The following is an 18,674-nucleotide window of genomic DNA, read 5'->3' on the forward strand; positions in this document are numbered from 1 at the left end:
GGGAAGGTATTTCTCGCACTTCCCCGAGCAGGGAACACCTGTGACTGAAGAGAGCTGCGTGGAGTTGTCTCTCGAGCTCCCCCACTCAATGACAATGGTTCCGGAATCCTGAGCGTGGGGAGGTTCCACCAACGGTCGGCAGCGCTTGGGTTCTAAGGGAAAGCCTGTGCTCGTCTTCCCTGAGGGTTTTCATCATGTCTCTGTGCCAGGGAATGCTAGGGGGTGTTGCAGGAAACCCCAGTGACAGAGGCTGCCTCCCCAAGGTCAGGGAAGGTATTTCTCGCACTTCCCCGAGCAGGGAACACCTGTGACTGAAGAGAGCTGCGTGGAGTTGTCTCTCGAACTCCCCCACTCAATGATAATGGTTCCGAAATCCTGAGCGTGGGGAGGTTCCACCAACGGTCGGCAGCGCTTGGGTTCTAAGGGAATGCCTGTGCTCGTCTCCCCTGAGGGTTTTCCTCATTTCTCTGTGCCAGGGAATGCTAGGGGGTGTTGCAGGAAATCCCAGTGACAGAGGCTGCCTCCCCCAGGTCAGGGAAGGTATTTCTCGCACTTTCCCGAGCAGGGAACACCTGTGAATGAAGAGAGCTGCGTGGAGTTTTCTCTCGAGCTCCCCCACTCAATGACAATGGTTCCGGAATCCTGAGCGTGGGGTGGTTCCACGAACGGTCGGCAGCGCTTGGGTTCTAAGGGAATGCCTGTGCTCGTCTCCCTTCAGGGTTTTCCTCATGTCTCTGTGCCAGGGAATGCTAGGGGGTGTTGCAGGGAATCCCAGTGACAGAGGCTGCCTCCCCAAGGTCAGGGAATGTATTTCTCGGACTTCCCCGAGCAGGGAACACCTGTGACTGAAGAGAGCTGCGTGGAGTTTTCTCTCGAGCTCCCCCACTCAATGACAATGGTTCCGGAAACCTGAGCTTGGGGAGGTTCCACCAACGGTCGGCAGCGCGTTGTTTCTAAGGGAATGCTTGTGCTCGTCTCCCCTGAGGGTTTTCCACATGTCTCTGTGCCAGGGAATGCTAGGAGGGTTTGCAGGAAATCCCAGTGACAAAGGCTCCCTCCCCAAGGTCAGGGAAGGTATTTCTCAGACTTCCCTGAGCAGGGAACACCTGTGACTGAAGAGAGCTGCGTGGAGTTGTCTCTCGAGATCCCCCACTGAATGACTATGGTTCTGGAATCCTGAGCGTGGGGAGGTTTCACCAACGGTCGGCAGCGCGTGGGTTCTGACGGAATGCCTGTGCTCGACTCCCCTGAGGGTTTTCCTCATGTCTCTGTGCCAGGGAATGCTAGGGGTGGTTGCAGGAAATCCCAGTGACAGAGGCTGCCTCCCCAAGGTCAGAGAAGTTATTTCTCGGACTTCCCCGAGCAGGGAACACCTGTGACTGAAGAGAGCTGCGTGGAGTTGTCTCTCGAGCTCCCGCACTCAATGACAATGTTTCCGGAATCCTGAGCGTGGCGAGGTTCCACCAACGGTCGGCAGCGTGTGGGTTCTGACGGAATGCCTGTGCTCGTCTCCCCTGAGGGTTTTCCTCATGTCTCTGTGCCAGGGAATGCTAGGGGTGGTTGCAGGAAATCCCAGTAACAGAGGCTGCCTCCCAACGGTCAGGGAAGTTATTTCTCTGACTTCCCCGAGCAGGGAACACCTGTGACTGAAGAGAGCTGCGTGGAGTTGTCTCTCGAGCTCCCCCACTCAATGAAAATGGTTCAGGAATCCTGAGCGTGGGGAGGTTCCACCAACGCTCGGCAGCGCGTGGGTTCTAAGGGAATGCCTGTGCTCGTCTCCCCTGAGGGTTTTCCCCATGTCTCTGTGCCAGGGAATGCTAGGGGTGGTTGCAGGAAATCCCAGTGACAGAGGCTGCCTCCCCAAGGTCAGGGAAGGTATTTCTCGGACTTCCCTGAGCAGGGAACACCTGTGACTGAAGAGAGCTTCGTGGGGTTTTCTCTCGAGCTCCCCCACTCAATGACATTGGTTCTGGAATCCTGAGGGTGGGGAGGTTCCACCAACGGTCGGCAGAGCGTGGGTTCTATGGGAATGCCTGTGCTCGTCTCATCTGAGGGTTTTCCTCATGTCTCTGTGCCAGGGAATACTAGGAGGGGTTGCAGGAAATCCCAGTGACAGAGGCTGCCTCCCCAAAGTCAGGGAATGTATTTCTCGGACTTCCACGAGCAGGGAACACCTGTGACAGAAGAGAGCTGCGTGGAGTTGTCTCTCGAGCTCCCCAACTCAATGACAATGTTTCCGGAATCCTGAGCTTGGGGAGGTTCCACCAACGGTCGGCAGCGCGTGGTTTCTAAGGGAATGCTTGTGCTCGTCTCCCCTGAGGTTTTTCCTCATGTCTCTGTGCCAGGGAATGCTAGGAGGGTTTGGAGGAAATCCCAGAGACAGAGGCTGCCTCCCCAAGGTCAGGGAAGGTATTTCTCGCACTTCCCCGAGCAGGGAACACCTGTGACTGAAGAGAGCTGCGTGGAGTTGTCTCTCGAGCTCCCCCACTCAATGACAATGGTTCCGGAATCCTGAGCGTGGGGAGGTTCCACGAACGGTCGGCAGCGCTTGGGTTCTAAGGGAATGCCTGTGCTCGTCTCCCTTCAGGGATTTCCTCATGTCACTGTGCCAGGGAATGCTAGGGGGTGTTGCAGGGAATCCCAGTGACAGAGTCTGCTTCCCCAAGATCAGGGAAGGTATTTCTCGGACTTCCCCGAGCAGGGAACACCTGTGACTGAAGAGTGCTGCGTCGAGTTGTCTCTCGAGCTCCCCCACTCAATGACAATGGTTCCGGAAACCTGAGCTTGGGGAGGTTAAACCAACGGTCGGCAGCGCGTTGTTTCTAAGGGAATGCTTGTGCTCGTCTCCCCTGAGGGTTTTCCTCATGTCTCTGTGCCAGGGAATGCTAGGAGGGTTTGCAGGAAATCCCAGTGACAAATGCTCCCTCCCCATGGTCAGGGAAGGTATTTCTCGGACTTCCCCGAGCAGGGAACACCTGTGACTGAAGAGAGCTGCGTGGAGTTTTCTCTCGAGATCCCCCACTGAATGACTATGGTTCTGGAATCCTGAGCGTGGGGAGGTTCCACCAACGGTCGGCAGCGCGTGAGTTTTAAGGGAATTCCTGTGCTCGTCTCCCCTGAGGGTTTTCCTCATGTCTCTGTGCCAGGGAATGCTAGGGGGGTATGCAGGGAATCCCAGTGACACACGTTGCCTCCCCAAGGTCAGGGAAGGTATTTCTCGGACTTCCCCGAGCAGGGAACACTTGTGACTGAAGAGAGCTGCATGGAGTTGTCTCTCGAGCTCCCCCACTCAATGACAATGGTTCCGGAATCCTGAGCGTGGGGAGATTCCACCAACGGTCGGCAGCGCGTGGGTTCTAAGGGAATGCCTGTGCTCATCTCCCCTGAGGGTTTTGCTCATGTCTCTGTGCCAGGGAATGCTAGGGGTGGTTGCAGGAAATCCCAGTGACAGAGGCTGCCTCCCCAAGGTCAGAGAAGTTATTTCTCGGACTTCCCCGAGCAGGGAACACCTGTGACTGAAGAGAGCTGCGTGGAGTTGTCTCTCGAGCTCCCGCACTCAATGACTATTGTTCCGGAATCCTGAGCGTGGGGAGGTTCCTCCAACGGTCGGCAGCGTGTGGGTTCTGACGGAATGCCTGTGCTCGTCTCCCCTGAGGGTTTTCCTCATGTCTCTGTGCCAGGGAATGCTAGGGGGGGTTGCAGGAAATCCCAGTAACAGAGGCTGCCTCCCAACGGTCAGGGAAAGTTTTTCTCGGACTTCCCCGAGCAGGGAACACCTGTGAATGAAGAGAGCTTCGTGGGGTTTTCTCTCGAGCTCCACCACTCAATGACAATGGTTCCGGAATCCTGAGCGTGGGGAGGTTCCACCAACGGTCGGCAGCGCGTGGGTTCTAAGGGAATGCTTGTCCTCGTCTCCCCTTAGGTTTTTCCTCATGTCTCTGTGCCAGGGAATGCTAGGAGGGTTTGCAGGAAATCCCAGTGACAGAGGCTGCCTCCCCAAGGTCAGGGAAGTTATTTCTCGGACTTCCCCGATCAGGGAACACCTGTGACTGAAGAGAGATGCGTGGAGTTGTCTCTCGAGATCCCCCACTCAATGACTATGGTTCTGGAATCCTGAGCGTGGGGAGGTTCCACCAACGGTCGGCAGCGCGTGAGTTCTAAGGGAATGCCTGTGCTCGTCTCCCCTGAGGGTTTTCCTCATGTCTCTGTGCCAGGGAATGCTAGGGGGGTTTGCAGGAAATCCCAGTGACAGAGTCTGCCTCCCCAAGTTCAGGGAAGGTATTTCTCGGACTTCCCCGAGCAGGGAACACCTGTGACTGAAGAGAGCTGCATGGAGTTGTCTCTCGAGCTCCCCCACTCAATGACAATTGTTCCGGAATCCTGAGCGTGGGGAGGTTCCACCAACGGTCGGCAGCGTGTGGGCTCTGAAGGAATGCCTGTGCTCGTCTCCCCTGAGGGTTTTCCTCATGTCTCTGTGCCAGGGAATGCTAGGGGTGGTTTCAGGAAATCCCAGTGACAGAGGCTGCCTCCCCAAGGTCAGGGAAGGTATTTCTCGGACTTCCCTGAGCAGGGAACACCTGTGACTGAAGAGAGCTTCGTGGGGTTTTCTCTCGAGCTCCCCCACTCAATGACAATGGTTCCGGAATCCTGAGCGTGGGGAGGTTCCACCAACGGTCGGCAGAGCGTGGGTTCTATGGGAATGCCTGTGCTCGTCTCCTCTGAGGGTTTTCCTCATGTCTCTGTGCCAGGGAATGCTAGGAGGGGTTGCAGGAAATCCCAGTGACAGAGGCTGCCTCCCCAAGGTCAGGGAATGTATTTCTCGGACTTCCGCGAGCAGGGAACACCTGTGACAGAAGAGAGCTGCGTGGAGTTGTCTCTCGAGCTCCCCCACTCAATGACAATGGTTCCGGAATCCTGAGCGTGGGGAGGTTCCACCAACGGTCGGCAGCGCTTGGGTTCTAAGGGAATGCCTGTGCTCGTCTCCCCTTGAGGGTTTTCCTCATGTCTCTGTGCCAGGGAATGCTAGGGGGGGTTGCAGGAAACCCCAGTGACAGAGGCTGCCTCCCCAAGGTCAGGGAAGGTATTTCTCGCACTTCCCCGAGCAGGCAACACCTGTGACTGAAGAGAGCTGCGTGGAGTTGTCTCTCGAACTCCCCCACTCAATGACAATGATTCCGGAATCCTGAGCGTGGGGAGGTTCCACCAAAGGTCGGCAGCGCGTGGGTTCTAAGGGAATGCATGTGCTCGTCTCCCCTGAGGGTTTTCCTCATGTCTCTGTGCCAGGGAATGCTAGGGGGTTTGCAGGAAATCCCAATGACAGAGGCTGCGTCCGCAAGGTCAGGGAAGGTATTTCTCGCACTTCCCCGAGCAGGGAACACCTGTGACTGAAGAGAGCTGCGTGGAGTTGTCTGTCGAGCTCCCCCACTAAATGACAATGGTTCCGGAAACCTGAGCTTGGGGAGGTTCCACCAACGGTCGGCAGCGCGTTGTTTCTAAGGGAATGCTTGTGCTCGTCTCCCCTGAGGGTTTTCCTCATGTCTCTGTGCCAGGGAATGCTAGGAGGGTTTGCAGGAAATCCCAGTGACAGAGGCTGCCTCCCCAAGGTCAGGGAAGGTATTTCTCGCACTTCCCCGAGCAGGGAACACCTGTGACTGAAGAGAGCTGCGTGGAGTTGTCTCTCGAGCTCCCCAACTCAATGACAATTGTTCCGGAATCCTGAGCGTGGGGAGGTTCCACCAACGGTCGGCAGCTCGTGGGTTCTAAGGGAATGCTTGTGCTCGTCTCCCCTGAGGGTTTTCCTCATGTCTCTGTGCCAGGGAATGCTAGGGGGGGTTTCAGGAAATCCCAGTGACAGAGGCTGCCTCCCCAAGGTCAGGGAAGGTATTTCTCGGACTTCCCCGAGCAGGGAACACCTGTGACTGAAGAGAGCTGCGTGAAGTTGCCTCTCGAGATCTCCCACTCAATGACTATGGTTCCAGAATCCTGAGCGTGGGGAGGTTCCACCAACGGTCGGCAGCGCTTGGGTTCTAAGGGAATGCCTGTGCTCGTCTCCCCTGAGGGTTTTCCTCATGTCTCTGTGCCAGGGAATGCTAGGGGGGGTTGCAGGAAACCCCAGTGACAGAGGCTGCCTCCCCAAGGTCAGGGAAGGTATTTCTCGCACTTTCCCGAGCAGGGAACACCTGTGAATGAAGAGAGCTGCGTGGAGTTGTCTCTCGAGCTCCCCCACTCAATGACAATGGTTCCGGAATCCTGAGCGTTGGGAGGTTCCACGAACGGTCGGCAGCGCTTGGGTTCTAAGGGAATGCCTGTGCTCGTCTCCCTTAAGGGTTTTCCTCATGTCTCTGTGCCAGGGAATGCTAGGGGGTGTTGCAGGGAATCCCAGTGACAGAGGCTGCCTCCCAAAGGTCAGGGAAGTTATTTCTCGGACTTCCCCGAGCAGGGAACACCTGTGACTGAAGAGAGCTGCGTGGAGTTGTCTCTCGAGCTCCCCCACTCAATGACAATGGTTCCGGAAACCTGAGCTTGGGGAGGTTCCACCAACGGTCGGCAGCGCGTTGTTTCTAAGGGAATGCTTGTGCTCGTCTCCACTGAGGGTTTTCCTCATGTCTCTGTGCCAGGGAATGCTAGGAGGGTTTGCAGGAAATCCCAGTGACAAAGGCTCCCTCCCCATGGTCAGGGAAGGTATTTCTCGGACTTCCCCGAGCAGGGAACACCTGTGACTGAAGAGAGCTGCGTGGAGTTATCTCTCGAGATCCCCCACTGAATTACTATGGTTCTGGAATCCTGAGCGTGGGGAGGTTCCACCAACGGTCGGCAGCGCGTGAGTTCTAAGGGAATGCCTGTGCTCGTCTCCCCTGAGGGTTTTCCTCATGTCTCTGTGCCAGGGAATGCTAGGGGGGTTTGCAGGAAATCCCAGTGACAGAGGCTGCCTCCCCAAGGTCAGGGAATGTTTTTCTCGGACTTCCCCGAGTAGGGAACACCTGTGACTGAAGAGAGCTGCGTGGAGTTGTCTCTCGAGCTCCTCCACTCAATGACAATGGTTCCAGAATCCTGAGCGTGGGGAGGTTCCACCAACGGTCGGCAGCGCGTGGCTTCTTACAGAAAGCCTGTGCTCGTCTCCCCTGAGGGTTTTCCTCATGTCTCTGTGCCAGGGAATGCTAGGAGGGTTTGCAGGAAATCCCAGTGACATAGGCTGCCTCCTCAAGGTCAGGGAAGGTATTTCTCGGACTTCCCCGATCAGGGAACACCTGTGACTGAAGAAAGATGCGTGGAGTTGTCTCTCGAAATCCCCCACTCAATGACTATGGTTCTGGAATCCTGAGCGTGGGGAGGTTTCACCAACGGTCGGCAGCGCGTGGGTTCTAAGGGAATGCCTGTGCTCGTCTCCCCTGAGGGTTTTCCTCATGTCTCTGTGCCAGGGAATGCTAGGGGGTGTTGCAGGAAACCCCAGTGACAGAGGCTGCCTCCCCAAGGTCAGGGAAGGTATTTCTCGGACTTCCGCGAGCAGGGAACACCTGTGACAGAAGAGAGCTGCGTGGAGTTTTCTCTCGAGCTCCCCAAATCAATGACAATGATTCCGGAATCCTGAGCTTGGGGAGGTTCCACCAACGGTCGGCAGCGCGTGGTTTCTAAGGGAATGCTTGTGCTCGTCTCCCCTGAGGTTTTTCCTCATGTCTCTGTGCCAGGGAATGCTAGGAGGGTTTGCAGGAAGTCCCAGTGACAGAGGCTGCCTCCCCAAGGTCAGGGAAGGTATTTCTCGGACATCCCCGATCAGGGAACACCTGTGACTGAAGAGAGATGCGCGGAGTTGTCTCTCGAGATCCCCCACTCAATGACTATGGTTCTGGAATCCTGAGCGTGGGGAGGTTCCACCAACGGTCGGCAGCGCGTGGGTTCTAAGGGAATGCCTGTGCTCACCTCCCCTGAGGGTTTTCCTCATGTCTCTGTGCCAGGGAATGCTAGGGAGTGTTGCAGGAAACCCCAGTGACAGAGGCTGCCTCCCCAAGGTCAGGGAAGGTATTTCTCGCACTTCCCCGAGCAGGGAACACCTGTGACTGAAGAGAGCTGCGTGGAGTTGTCTCTCGAACTCCCCCACTCAATGACAATGGTTCCGGAATCCTGAGCGTGGGAAGGTTCCACCAAAGGTCGGCAGCGCGTGGGTTCTAAGGGAATGCCTGTGCTCGTCTCCCTTCAGGGTTTTCCTCATGTCTCTGTGCCAGGGAATGCTTGGGGGTGTTGCAGGGAATCCCAGTGACAGAGGCTGCCTCCCCAAGGTCAGGGAAGGTATTTCTCGGACTTCCCCGAGCAGGGAACACCTGTGACTGAAGAGAGCTGCCTGGACTTGTCTCTCGAGCTCCCCCACTCAATGACAATGGTTCCGGAAACCTGAGCTTGGGGAGGTTCCACCAACGGTCGGCAGCGCGTTGTTTCTAAGGGAATGCTTGTGCTCGTCTCCCCTGAGGGTTTTCCTCATGTCTCTGTGCCAGGGAATGCTAGGAGGGTTTGCAGGAAATCCCAGTGACAAAGGCTCCCTCCCCAAGGTCAGGGAAGGTATTTCTCGCACTTCCCCGAGCAGGGAACACCTGTGACTGAAGAGAGCTGCGTGGAGTTGTCTCTCGAGATCCCCCACTGAATGACAATGGTTCTGGAATCCTGAGCGTGGGGAGGTTCCACCAACGGTCGGCAGCGCGTGAGTTCTAAGGGAATGCCTGTGCTCGCCTCCCCTGAGGGTTTTCCTCATGTCTCTGTGCCAGGGAATGCTTGGGGGTGTTGCAGGGAATCCCAGTGACAGAGGCTGCCTCCCCAAGGTCAGGGAAGGTATTTCTCGGACTTCCCCGAGCAGGGAACACCTGTGACTGAAGAGAGCTGCCTGGACTTGTCTCACGAGCTCCCCCACTCAATGACAATGGTTCCGGAAACCTGAGCTTGGGAAGGTTCCACCAACGGTCGGCAGCGCGTTGTTTCTAAGGGAATGCTTGTGCTCGTCTCCCCTGAGGTTTTTTCCTCATGTCTCTGTGCCAGGGAATGCTAGGAGGGTTTGCAGGAAATCCCAGTGACAGAGGCTGCCTCCCCAAGGTCAGGGAAATTATTTCTCGCACTTCCCCGAGCAGGGAACACCTGTGACTGAAGAGAGCTGCGTGGAGTTGTCTCTCGAGCTCCCCCACTCAATGACAATGGTTCCGGAATCCTGAGCGTGGGGAGGTTCCACCAACGGTCGGCAGCGCGTGGGTTCTAAGGGAATGCCTGTGCTCGTCTCCCCTGAGGGTTTTGCTCATGTCTCTGTGCCAGGGAATGCTAGGGGGGGTTGCAGGAAATCCCAGTGACAGAGGCTGCCTCCCCAAGGTCAGGGAAGGTATTTCTCGGACTTCCCCGAGCAGGGAACACCTGTGACTGAAGAGAGCTGCGTGGAGTTGCCTCTCGAGATCTCCCACTCAATGACTATGGTTCCAGAATCCTGAGCGTGGGGAGGTTCCACCAACGGTCGGCAGCGCGTGGCTTCTTACGGAAAGCCTGTGCTCGTCTCCCCTGAGGGTTTTCCTCATGTCTCTGTGCCAGGGAATGCTAGGGGGGGGGTTGCAGGAAATCCCAGTGACAGATGCTGCCTCCCCAAAGTCAGGGAATTTATTTCTCGGACTTCCGCGAGCAGGGAGCACCTGTGACAGAAGAGAGCTGCGTGGAGTTGTCTCTCGAGCTCCCCAACTCAATGACAATGGTTCCGGAATCCTGAGCTTGGGGAGGTTCCACCAACGGTCGGCAGCGCGTGGTTTCTAAGGGAATGCCTGTGCTCGTATCCCCTGAGGTTTTTCCTCATGTCTCTGTGCCAGGGAATGCTAGGAGGGTTTGCAGGAAATCCCAGTGACAGAGGCTGCCTCCCCAAGGTCAGGGAACTTATTTCTCGCACTTCCCCGAGCAGGGAACACCTGTGACTGAAGAGAGCTGCGTGGAGTTGTCTCTCGAGCTCCCCCACTCAATGACAATGGTTCCGGAATCCTGAGCGTGGGGAGGTTCCACCAACGGTCGGCAGCGCGTGGGTTCTAAGGGAATGCCTGTGCTCGTCTCCCCTGAGGGTTTTCCTCGTGTCTCTGTGCCAGGGAATGCTAGGGGGGGTTGCAGGAAATCCCAGTGACAGAGGCTGCCTCCCCAAGGTCAGGGAAGGTATTTCTCGGACTTCCCCGAGCAGGGAACACCTGTGACTGAAGAGAGCTTCGTGGAGTTGCCTCTCGAGATCTCCCACTCAATGACTATGGTTCCAGAATCCTGAGCGTGGGGAGGTTCCACCAACGGTCGGCAGCGCGTGGGTTTTAAGGGAATGCCTGTGCTCGTCTCCCCTGAGGGTTTTCCTCATGTCTCTGTGCCAGGGAATTCTAGGGCGGTTGCAGGAAATCCCAGTGACAGAGGCTGCCTCCCCAAGGTCAGGGAAGGTATTTCTCGCACTTCCCCGAGCAGGGAACACCTGTGACTGATGAGAGCTGTGTGGAGTTGTCTCTCGAGCTCCCCCACTCAATGACAATGGTTCCGGAATCCTGAGCGTGGGGAGGTTCCACCAACGGTCGGCAGCGCTTTGGTTCTAAGGGAATGCCTGTGCTCGTCTCCCCTGAGGGTTTTCCTCATTTCTCTGTGCCAGGGAATGTTAGGGGGTGTTGCAGGAAATCCCAGTGACAGAGGCTGCCTCCCCCAGGTCAAGGAAGGTATTTCTCGCACTTTCCCGAGCAGGGAACACCTGTGAATGAAGAGAGCTGCGTGGAGTTGTCTCTCGAGCTCCCCCACTCAATGACAATGGTTCCGAAATCCTGAGCGTTGGGAGGTTCCACGAACGGTCGGCAGCGCTTTGGTTCTAAGGGAATGCTTGTGCTCGTCTCCCTTCAGAGTTTTCCTCATGTCTCTGTGCCAGGGAATGCTACGGGGTGTTGCAGGGAATCCCAGTGACAGAGGCTGCCTCCCCAAGGTCAGGGAAGGTATTTCTCGGACTTCCCCGAGCAGGGAACACCTGTGACTGAAGAGAGATGCGTGGAGTTGTCTCTCGAGCTCCCCCACTCAATGACAATGGTTCCGGAAACCTGAGCTTGGGGAGGTTCCACCAACGGTCGGCAGCGCGTTGTTTCTAAGGGAATGCTTGTGCTCGTCTCCACTGAGGGTTTTCCTCATGTCTCTGTGCCAGGGAATGCTAGGAGGGTTTGCAGGAAATCCCAGTGACAAAGGCTCCCTCCCCATGGTCAGGGAAGGTATTTTTCGGACTTCCCCGAGCAGGGAACACCTGTGACTGAAGAGAGCTGTGTGGAGTTGTCTCTCGAGATCCCCCACTGAATGACTATGGTTCTGGAATCCTGAGCGTGGGGAGGTTCCACCAACGGTCGGCAGCGCGTGAGTTCTAAGGGAATGCCTGTGCTCGTCTCCCCTGAGGGTTTTCCTCATGTCTCTGTGCCAGGGAATGCTAGGGGTGTTTGCAGGAAATCCCAGTGACAGAGGCTGCCTCCCCAAGGTCAGGGAATGTTTTTCTCGGACTTCCCCGAGCAGGGAACACCTGTGACTGAAGAGAGCTGCGTGGAGTTGTCTCTCGAGCTCCCCCACTCAATGACAATGGTTCCAGAATCCTGAGCGTGGGGAGGTTCCACCAACGGTCGGCAGCGCGTGGCTTCTTACGGAAAGCCTTGCTCGTCTCCCCTGAGGGTTTTCCTCATGTCTCTGTGCCAGGGAATGCTAGGAGGGTTTGCAGGAAATCCCAGTGACATAGGCTGCCTCCCCAAGTTCAGGGAAGGTATTTCTCGGACTTCCCCGATTAGGGAACACCTGTGACTGAAGAGAGATGCGTGGAGTTGTCTCTCGAGATCCCCCACTCAATGACTATGGTTCTGGAATCCTGAGCGTGGGGAGGTTTCACCAACGGTCGGCAGCGCGTGGGTTCTAAGGGAATGCCTGTGCTCGTCTCCCCTGAGGATTTTCCTCATGTCTCTGTGCCAGGGAATGCTAGGGGGTGTTGCAGGAAACCCCAGTGACAGAGGCTGCCTCCCCAAGGTCAGGGAAGGTATTTCTCGGACTTCCGCGAGCAGGGAACACCTGTGACAGAAGAAAGCTGCGTGGAGTTTTCTCTCGAGCTCCCCAACTCAATGACAATGGTTCCGGAATCCTGAGCTTGGGGAGGTTCCACCAACGGTCGGCAGTGCGTGGTTTCTAAGGGAATGCTTTTGCTCGTCTCCCCTGAGGTTTTTCCTCATGTCTCTGTGCCAGGGAATGCTAGGAGGGTTTGCAGGAAGTCCCAGTGACAGAGGCTGCCTCCCCAAGGTCAGGGAAAGTATTTCTCGCACTTCCCCGAGCAGGGAACACCTGTGACTGAAGAGAGCTGCGTGGAGTTGTCTCTCGAGATCCCCCACACAATGACTATGGTTCTGGAATCCTGAGCGTGGGGAGGTTCCACCAACGGTCGGCAGCGCGTGGGTTCTAAGGGAATGCCTGTGGTCGTCTCCCCTGAGGGTTTTCCTCATGTCTCTGTGCCAGGGAATGCTAGGGGTGTTTGCAGGAAATCCCAGTGACAGATGCTGCCTCACCAAGGTCAGGGAAGGTATTTCTCGGACTTCCCCGAGCAGGGAACACCTGTGACTGAAGAGAGCTGCGTGGAGTTGTCTCTCGAGCTCCCCCACTCAATGACAATGGTTCCGGAATCCTGAGCGTGGGGAGGTTCCACCAACGGTCGGCAGCGCGTGGGTTCTAACGGAATGCCTGTGCTCGTCTCCCCTGAGGGTTTTCCTCATGTCTCTGTGCCAGGGATTGCTAGGGGGGGTTGCAGGTAATCCCAGTGACAGAGGCTGCCTCCCCAAGGTCAGGGAAGGTATTTCTCGGACTTCCCCGAGCACGGAACACCTGTGACTGAAGAGAGCTCCGTGGAGTTTTCTCTCGAGCTCCCCAACTCAATGACAATGGTTCCGGAATCCTGAGCGTGCGGAGGTTCCACCAACGGTCGGCAGCGCGTTGGTTCTAAGGGAATGACTGTGCTCGTCTCCCCTGAGGGTTTTCCTCATGTCTCTGTGCCAGGGAATGCTAGGGTGGGTTGCAGGAAATCCCAGTGACAGAGGCTGCCTCCCCAAGGTCAGGGAAATTTTTTCTCGGACTTCCCCGAGCAGGGAACACCTGTGACTGAAGAGAGTTGCGTGGAGTTGTCTCTCGAGCTCCCGCACTTAATGAAAATGTTTCCGGAATCCTGAGCGTGGGGAGGTTCCACCAGCGGTCGGCAGCGCGTGGGTTATAACGGAATGCCTGTGCTCATCTCCCCTGAGGCTTTTCCTCATGTCTCTGTGAAAAGGAAATGCTAGGGGGGTTGCAGGAAATCCCAGTGACAGAGGCTGCCTCCCCAAGGTCAGGGAAGGTTTTTCTCGGACTTCCCCGAGCAGGGATCACCTGTGACTGAAGAGAGCTGCGTCGAGTTTTCTCTCGAACTCCCCCACTCAATGAAAATGGTTCCGGAATCCTGAGCGTGGGGAGGTTCCATGAACGGTCGGCAGCGCGTGGGTTTAAACGGAATGCCTGTGCTCGTCTCCCCTGAGGGTTTTCCTCATGTCACTGTGCCAGGGAATGCTAGGGGTGGTTGCAGGAAATCCCAGTGACAGAGGCTGCCTCCCCAAGGTCAGGGAAGGTATTTCTCGGACTTCCCCGAGCAGGGAACACCTGTGACTGAAGAGTGTTACGTGGAGTTGTCTCTCGAACTCCCGCACTCAATGACAATGGTTCCGGAATCCTGAGCGTGGGGAGGTTCCACCAACGGTCGGCAGCGCTTGGGTTCTAAGGGAATGCCTGTGCTCGTCTCCCCTGAGGGTTTTCCTCATGTCTCTGTGCCAGGGAATGCTAGGGGGTGTTGCAGGAAACCCCAGTGACAGAGGCTGCCTCCCCAAGGTCAGGGAAGGTATTTCTCGCACTTCCCCGAGCAGGGAACACCTGTGACTGAAGAGAGCTGCGTGGAGTTGTCTCTCGAACTCCCCCACTCAATGACAATGGTTCCGGAATCCTGAGCGTGGGGAGGTTCCACCAACGGTCGGCAGCACGTGGGTTCTAAGGGAATGCAAGTGCTCGTCTCCCCTGAGGGTTTTCCTCATGTCTCTGTACCAGGGAATGCTAGGGGGGTTGCAGGAAACCCCAGAGACAGAGGCTGCCTCCCCCAGGTCAGGGAAGGTATTTCTCGCACTTTCCCGAGCAGGGAACACCTGTGAATTAAGAGAGCTGCGTGGAGTTGTCTCTCGAGCTCCCCCACTCAATGACAATGGTTCCGGAATCCTGAGCGTTGGGAGGTTCCACGAACGGTCGACAGCGCTTGGGTTCTAAGGGAATGCCTGTGCTCGTCTCCTCTGAGGGTTTTCCTCATGTCTCTGTGCCAGGGAATGCTAGGAGGGGTTGCAGGAAATCCCAGTGACAGAGGCTGCCTCCCCAAGGTCAGGGAAGGTATTTCTCGGACTTCCCCGAGCAGGGAACACCTGTGACTGAAGAGAGCTGCGTAGAGTTGCCTCTCGAGATCTCCCACTCAATGACTATGGTTCCAGAATCCTGAGCGTGGGGAAATTCCACCATCGGTCGGCAGCGCGTGGGTTTTAAGGGAATGCCTGTGCTCGTCTCCCCTGAGGGTTTTCCTCATGTCTCTGTGCCAGGGAATTCTAGGGCGGTTGCAGGAAATCCCAGTGACAGAGGCTGCCTCCCCAAGGTCAGGGAAGGTATTTCTCGGACTTCCCCGAGCAGGGAACACCTGTGACTGAAGAGAGTTGCGTGGAGTTGTCTCTCGAACTCCCGCACTCAATGACAATGGTTCCGGAATCCTGAGCGTGGGGAGGTTCCACCAACGGTCGGCAGCGCTTGGGTTCTAAGGGAATGCCTGTGCTCGTCTCCCCTGAGGGTTTTCCTCATGTCTCTGTGCCAGGGAATGCTAGGGGGGGTTGCAGGAAACCCCAGTGACAGAGGCTGCCTCCCCAAGGTCAGGGAAGGTATTTCTCGTACTTCCCCGAGCAGGGAACACCTGTGACTGAAGAGAGCTGCGTGGAGTTGTCTCTCGAACTCCCCCACTCAATGACAATGGTTCCAGAATCCTGAGCGTGGGGAGGTTCCACCAAAGGTCGGCAGCGCGTGGGTTCTAAGGGAATGCATGTGCTCGTCTCCCCTGAGGGTTTTCCTCATGTCTCTGTGCCAGGGAATGCTAGGGGGTATGCAGGAAATCCCAATGACAGAGGCTGCGTCCGCAAGGTCAGGGAAGGTATTTCTCGCACTTCCCCGAGCAGGGAACACCTGTGACTGATGAGAGCTGTGTGGAGTTGTCTCTCGAGCTCCCCCACTCAATGACAATGGTTCCGGAATCCTGAGCGTGGGGAGGTTCCACCAACGGTCGGCAGCGCTTGGGTTCTAAGGGAATGCCTGTGCTCGTCTCCCCTGAGGGTTTTCCTCATTTCTCTGTGCCAGGGAATGTTACGGGGTGTTGCAGGAAATCCCAGTGACAGAGGCTGCCTCCTCCAAATCAAGGAAGGTATTTCTCGCACTTTCCCGAGCAGGGAACACCTGTGAATGAAGAGAGCTGCGTGGAGTTGTCTCTCGAGCTCCCCCACTCAATGACAATGGTTCCGGAATCCTGAGCGTTGGGAGGTTCCACGAACGGTCGGCAGCGCTTGGGTTCTAAGGGAATGCTTGTGCTCGTCTCCACTGAGGGTTTTCCTCATGTCTCTGTGCCAGGGAATGCTAGGGGGTGTTGCAGGGAATCCCAGTGACAGAGGCTGCCTCCCCAAGGTCAGGGAAGGTATTTCTCGGACTTCCCCGAGCAGGGAACACCTGTGACTGAAGAGAGCTGCGTGGAGTTGTCTCTCGAGCTCCCCCACTCAATGACAATGGTTCCGGAAACCTGAGCTTGGGGAGGTTCCACCAACGGTCGGCAGCGCGTGGTTTCTAAGGAATGCTTGTGCTCGTCTCCCCTGAGGTTTTTCCTCATGTCTCTGTGCCAGGGAATGCTAGGAGGGTTTGCAGGATGTCCCAGTGACAGAGGCTGCCTCCCCAAGGTCAGGGAAGGTATTTCTCGGACATCCCCGATCAGGGAACACCTGTGACTGAAGAGAGATGCGCGGAGTTGTCTCTCGAGATCCCCCACTCAATGACTATGGTTCTGGAATCCTGAGCGTGGGGAGGTTCCACCAACGGTCGGCAGCGCGTGGGTTCTAAGGGAATGCCTGTGCTCATCTCCCCTGAGGGTTTTCCTCATGTCTCTGTGCCAGGGAATGCTAGGGAGTGTTGCAGGAAACCCCAGTGACAGAGGCTGCCTCCCCAAGGTCAGGGAAGGTATTTCTCGCACTTCCCCGAGCTGGGAACACCTGTAACTGAAGAGAGCTGCGTGGAGTTGTCTCTCGAACTCCCCCACTCAATGACAATGGTTCCGGAATCCTGAGCGTGGGAAGGTTCCACCAAAGGTCGGCAGCGCGTGGGTTCTAAGGGAATGCCTGTGCTCGTCTCCCTTCAGGGTTTTCCTCAAGTCTCTGTGCCAGGGAATGCTTGGGGGTGTTGCAGGGAATCCCAGTGACAGAGGCTGCCTCCCCAAGGTCGGGGAAGGTATTTCTCGGACTTCCCCGAGCAGGGAACACCTGTGACTGAAGAGAGCTGCCTGGACTTGTCTCTCGAGCTCCCCCACTCAATGACAATGGTTCCGGAAACCTGAGCTTGGGAAGGTTCCACCAACGGTCGGCAGCGCGTTGTTTCTAAGGGAATGCTTGTGCTCGTCTCCCCTGAGGTTTTTCCTCATGTCTCTGTGCCAGGGAATGCTAGGAGGGTTTGCAGGAAATCCCAGTGACAGAGGCTGCCTCCCCAAGGTCAGGGAAATTATTTCTCGCACTTCCCCGAGCAGGGAACACCTGTGACTGAAGAGAGCTGCGTGGAGTTGTCTCTCGAGCTCCCCCACTCAATGACAATGGTTCCGGAATCCTGAGCGTGGGGAGGTTCCACCAACGGTCGGCAGCGCGTGGGTTCTAAGGGAATGCCTGTGCTCGTCTCCCCTGAGGGTTTTCCTCATGTCTCTGTGCCAGGGAATGCTAGGGGGGGTTGCAGGAAATCCCAGTGACAGAGGCTGCCTCCCCAAGGTCAGGGAAGGTATTTCTCGGACTTCCCCGAGCAGGGAACACCTGTGACTGAAGAGAGCTGCGTGGAGTTGCCTCTCGAGATCTCCCACTCAATGACTATGGTTCCAGAATCCTTAGCGTGGGGAGGTTCCACCAACGGTCGGCAGCGCGTGTGTTCTAAGGGAATGCCTGTGCTCGTCTCCCCTGAGGTTTTTCTTCATGTCTCTGTGCCAGGGAATTCTAGGGCGGTTGCAGGAAATCCCAGTGACAGAGGCTGCCTCCCCAAGGTCAGGGAAGGTATTTCTCGGACTTCCCCGAGCAGGGAACATCTGTGACTGAAGAGAGTTGCGTGGAGTTGTCTCTCGAACTCCCGCACTCAATGACAATGGTTCCGGAATCCTGAGCGTGGGGAGGTTCCACCAACGGTCGGCAGCGCTTGGGTTCTAAGGGAATGCCTGTGCTCGTCTCCCCTGAGGGTTTTCCTCATGTCTCTGTGCCAGGGAATGCTAGGGGGGGTTGCAGGAAACCCCAGTGACAGAGGCTGCCTCCCCAAGGTCAGGGAATGTATTTCTCGCACTTCCCCGAGCAGGGAACACCTGTGACTGAAGAGAGCTGCGTGGAGTTGTCTCTCGAACTCCCCCACTCAATGACAATGGTTCCAGAATCCTGAGCGTGGGGAGGTTCCACCAAAGGTCGGCAGCGCGTGGGTTCTAAGGGAATGCCTGTGCTCGTCTCCCCTGAGGGTTTTCCTCATGTCTCTGTGCCAGGGAATGCTAGGGGGTTTGCAGGAAATCCCAATGACAGAGGCTGCGTCCGCAAGGTCAGGGAAGGTATTTCTCGCACTTCCCCGAGCAGGGAACACCTGTGACTGATGAGAGCTGCGTGGAGTTGTCTCTCGAGGTCCCCCACTCAATGACAATGGTTCCGGAATCCTGAGCGTGGGGAGGTTCCACCAACGGTCGGCAGCGCTTGGGTTCTAAGGGAATGCCTGTGCTCTTCTCCCCTGAGGATTTTCCTCATTTCTCTGTGCCAGGGAATGCTAGGGGGTGCTGCAGGAAATCCCAGTGACAGAGGCTGCCTCCCCCAGGTCAGGGAAGATATTTCTCGCACTTTCCGGAGCAGGGAACACCTGTGAATTAAGAGAGCTGCGTGGAGTTGTCTCTCGAGCTCCCCCACTCAATGACAATGGTTCCGGAATCCTGAGCGTTGGGAGGTTCCACGAACGGTCGGCAGCGCTTGGGTTCTAAGGGAATGCCTGTGCTCGTCTCCCTTCAGGGTTTTCCTCATGTCTCTGTGCCAGGGAATGCTAGGGGGTGTTGCAGGGAATCCCAGTGACAGAGGCTGCCTCCCCAAGGTCAGGGAAGGTATTTCTCGGACTTCCCTGAGCAGGGAACACCTGTGACTGAAGAGAGCTTCGTGGGGTTTTCTCTCGAGCTCCCCCACTCAATGACAATGATTCCGGAATCCTGAGCGTGGGGAGGTTCCACCAACGGTCGGCAGAGCGTGGGTTCTATGGGAATGCCTGTGCTCGTCTCCTCTGAGGGTTTTCCTCATGTCTCTGTGCCAGGGAATGCAAGGAGGGGTTGCAGGAAATCCCAGTGACAGAGGCTGCCT

The sequence above is a fragment of the Vicugna pacos genome, unplaced genomic scaffold (genome assembly GCF_048564905.1).
Source record: "Vicugna pacos unplaced genomic scaffold, VicPac4 SAC-SAT, whole genome shotgun sequence".
Classification (NCBI taxonomy): domain Eukaryota; kingdom Metazoa; phylum Chordata; class Mammalia; order Artiodactyla; family Camelidae; genus Vicugna; species Vicugna pacos.